Source organism: Pongo abelii, chromosome 6, assembly GCF_028885655.2.
Source record: "Pongo abelii isolate AG06213 chromosome 6, NHGRI_mPonAbe1-v2.0_pri, whole genome shotgun sequence".
NCBI classification, from domain to species: domain Eukaryota; kingdom Metazoa; phylum Chordata; class Mammalia; order Primates; family Hominidae; genus Pongo; species Pongo abelii.
In genome coordinates this window covers 26,085,987-26,090,418 of record NC_071991.2, presented here as the reverse complement: position 1 = coordinate 26,090,418, position 4,432 = coordinate 26,085,987, and positions in this window count along the sequence as shown.

Here is a 4,432-nt window from a genome sequence, read left to right as displayed (position 1 = left end):
TTTAGATTGTGAACTTAATTTTGTAATTAAACATTTTTTTTTTTAGCATGCTAAGACTTGTGTATTCGATGAAGTGTTATTATGCCACTAACTTTAACCTTACCCTACCTTACTCAAGGGTGTGGGGTAAAAGATGGTAACAGTATATTATTTGGTAACATAGTGGGCTTACATCTCTAGTAATCTTTTCCAGTGGCTTAAACTGCAAATACATTAAAGAATATTGTTCTCATAGGTTAAATTTTTATCTCTTTTAAATTTAAATTTAGTTTTCTTAATTTTTGTGGGTACATAGTGTGTGTATATATTTATTGCCATATATGCCATATTTTGATACAGACATACAGTATGTAATAATGACATCAGGGTAAATGAGGTCTTCACCTCTAGCATTTATTCTTTGTATTACAGACAATCCAGTTCTATCTAAAAATGAGGAAAACATTATTTTAATAAGGTGACTAATTTACTAGAAAACTAAAAACCTCAAATATGTGTAAGGCAAATCTATACACTGCTTTGTATTGAATTCATGACTATAAGATCTTATGGCTTATGGTTCATAACCTCCCCAGGCAATTTCTCTGTTTTACTTGCCTGGTACTCATGCTAGACCCATAATTTTTTTGTTTCTTATAATTATTTTGTTTTATAGTTTTTGAAGTATTCAGTATGTGAGCTCATCAGGGACTATAAGAATTATTTTAATAAAATTTAGTGCACACAAAATTTTTAGATGTAATTGCACAATTAGTGTATTTTAGTTAGAACGTTCCATTTTGTTATTTTGCTTGGAAAACCCTATATAAGCCTACTTTTGAGATTTCGCTCTTGTTGCCCAGGATGGAGTGTAATGGCATGATCTTGGCTCACCGCAGCCTCTGCCTCCTGGGTTCAAGTGATTCTCCTGCCTCGGCCTCCCGAGTAGCTGGGATTACAGGCATGTGCCACCATGCCTGTCTAACTTTGTATTATTAGTAGATACAGGGTTTCTCCATGTTGGTCAGGTTGCCTCGAACTCCCGACCTCAGGTGTTTCGCCTGCCTTGGTCTCCCAAAGTGCTGGGATTACAGGTGTGAGCCCTGCACCCGACTGTAAGCCTACTTGTATTTAGTTATTGCTGCTTTCAGATTTTTTTTTTTTTTTGAGATGTAGGCTTGTTCTTGTTGCCCAGGCTGGAGTGCAATGGCATGATCTCGGCTCATTGTAACCTCCACCTCCTGGGTTCAAACAATTCTCCTACCTCAGCCTCCTGAGTAGCCGGGATTACAGGTGCCCACCACCACACCCTGCTAATTTTTGTATTTTTAGTAGAGACGGGGTTTTGCCTTGTTGGCCAGGGTGGTTTTGAACTCCTGACCTCCTGATCCACCTGCCTCAGCTTCCCCAAATGCTGGAATTACAGACATGAGCCACTGTGCCCAGCTGCTTTCAGATTTTTTAATTGACATAAGTATGTATTGAGCCAATTTGTTCAGGTATGTACTAGGGAGGCTTCATAAGTCAGGATTTTTTTTTTTTTTTTTTTTGAGACAAGAGTCTTGCACTGTTGCCTAGGCTGGAGTGCAGTGGCATGATCTCGGCTCACTGTAACCTCTGCCTCCCAGGTTCAAGTGATTCTCCTGCCTCAGCCTCCCAAGTAGCTGGGATTACAGGCACCCACCACGAAGCCCAGCTAATTTTTTGTATTTTTAGTGGAGATGGGGTTTCACTATGTTGGCCAGGCTGGTCTCAAACTCGACCTTGTGATCTGCCCCGCTTGGCCTCCCAAAGTGGTGGGATTACAGGCGTGAGCCACTGCACCCGGCCAGGATGTTTTTATATATAAGTGCAGCAAACAAACATGACACTGCTTGCTGTATAACAGTACACTCTGTCTTGGCTCACTGCAACCTCTCACCTCCCAGGTGCAAGCAATTCTGTCTCAGCCTCTGGAGTAGCTGGGTGTACAGGCACACACCATTACACCTGGCTAATTTTTTGTATTTTTAGTATAGATGGGGTTTCACCATGTTGGCTAGGGCCTGGTCTTGAACTCCTGATCTTAAGTGATCTGCCCACCTCAGCCTCCAAAAACACTGGGATTACATGCATGAGCCACTGTGCTCAGCCTTCAATGCCATTTTTTATAGATTTAGAAGTAAACTATTTTAAAATTCATATGGAATAATAAAAGAGCCCAAATAGCCACAGCAAGTTTAAACAAAAACAATAATCCTGGAGGTCTCACGTTACCTAACTTCAAATTGTACTGCAAGCTGCAGTAACCAATACAGCATGGTTCTGGTACAAAAATATACATATAGGCCAATGAAACAGAAGAGAGAGCCCAGAAAAAAAAGCTACACTTCTACAGTCAACATATGTGTGACAAAGTCAAACCAAGGGAAATAATCCCCTATCCAATAAATGGTACAGGGGAAAACTGGTTAGTCATATTCAGAAGAAAACTGGACCCCTACCTCTCACCATATAAAGAATATAACTCAAGAGAGATTAAAGGCCAGGCGCAGTGGCTCATGCCTGTAATCCTAGCATTTTGGGAGGCCGAGGCGGTTGGATCACGAGGTCAGGAGATCGAGACCATCCTGGCTAACATGGTGAAACCCCGTGTCTACTTAAAAAAACAAATAGAAAAATTTAGCCGGGCATGGGGGCAGGCGCCTGTAGTCCCAGCTACTTAGGAGGCTGAGACAGGAGAATGGCATGAACCCGGGAGGCAGAGCTTGCAGTGAGCTGAGATAGCACCACTGCACTCCAGCCAGGTCGTCAGAGCAGACTCCATCTCCAAAAAAAAAAATTGTACTTAAATAGTAAGGGGATTTTATGTCCAGAAGTTTAACCAGCGTGACTGCCTAAGAATAAATACTGTAGTACAGGCTATAATAGCAGAATATAGAGTTCAATCCAGTACATTTCCCCCATTAAAGGAGCCTTGCCCAAATACAACTGGTACATAGTCTTTCCTGAGATTTATCTATTGGGGAGCCGCACAGATCACACAAACCAAGGAAGTCAAAGGCAAATCACCAATAAAGGGCTAGAATTGTATGGGTAAGCATGACTTACCCCATTGCTTAGTTCCTCTGGATCTATGGCTGAGTGTCACACCGGCATCCATGGGTGACACCTTTAACAAGTGCTGTGGTTCAGGGGACCAAGGAGGACAAACAGTTTGGGGGACACCCCACTGTCTTCCCCTCCACACTGGGCCATTCCAAAGAAAAGAAAGGAGACTAAAAAGACTTTTTCTCATCTTTCTAGATGGGTAACAGATCATCCTCGACCTTCACTACTCTGGAGTGCATTCTGAAGCATTGGGATGCCTTTAACCCCAAGAGTTTTTTGTTTTTTGTTTTTTTTTTTTTTTTTAAACCAGCTGATTTTCTTTTGTGCAAGGGTTTGGCCTTCTTACCATCTTGAACCAGCCTGGCCCATGGAGGGAAGCCTTGGTTTTAATACCACCTAACAATTAGATCTTTCCTGTAGATGGGAGGGGAAATGGTCCAAGATCCCCTATGTACAGGTGTTCTTTTCCCGGCAAGACAACCTAGACCTTTGCAAACATTGAACAATCAACTCAGCTCTTTTAGCAGTCATATCAGGCAGGCCCAAAAAAGAGATTCCCCAAAACTAGAGAATAAACTTTCAGGGGAATCATCTGAGGCAGCTGTAGAGTGTCTGGCCCCTTCTTGTTCCCCTAATTTTGGGCCCCCTCCAACCATGCCATCAGCTCCTCCAGCTCCACCATTTCCAAAACTCCCCACTACCCCAGCTTCAATTTTATCCTTACAGAAAATGCCCAATTGAGGTGATGCCACAAGGATTCAAGCTGCTTTCACATTGCAGGACCAGGAACTTAGGCAGATAAAGGGAGACTTAGGCCAATTTTCTGATGACCCTGGTAGGTATATTGAAGCTTTCCAAATTTTAACTCAGGTGTATGACCTCATGAAGGGATGTTATGCTGCGCCTAAGCCAAAACCCTAGCCACAGTTGAAAAATAGACAGCTCTGCAGGTAGCAGAGAATTTTGGAGATGAGCAATGTGTCTCCTGTAGTAGTCCAAAAAGAAAAAGAGAAAATAGGAAAGGTGAAGAGTTAGGGGAACCATCATTTCCAATAGTAAGAAAGGCAGTACCTCTTTATAACCCTGATTGGAACTCCAATGACTCCATAGATGAATGGAAAAGAAAACATTTTGTAATGTGCGTATTGGAGGGCCTACAAAGAACTAGGGCCAAACTTCTGAATCACTCTAAACTGTGATAGACCAAAAGCCAGATGAGAATCCCTCAGGCTTTATGGCGAGGCTGAGAGAGGCACTAATAAAACATACCTCCTTATCCCCTAATTCAGTTGAGAGACAGCTCATCCTCATCCTAAAGGGCAAGTTTATTACACCAGCAGTTCCCAATATTAGAAAAAAACTG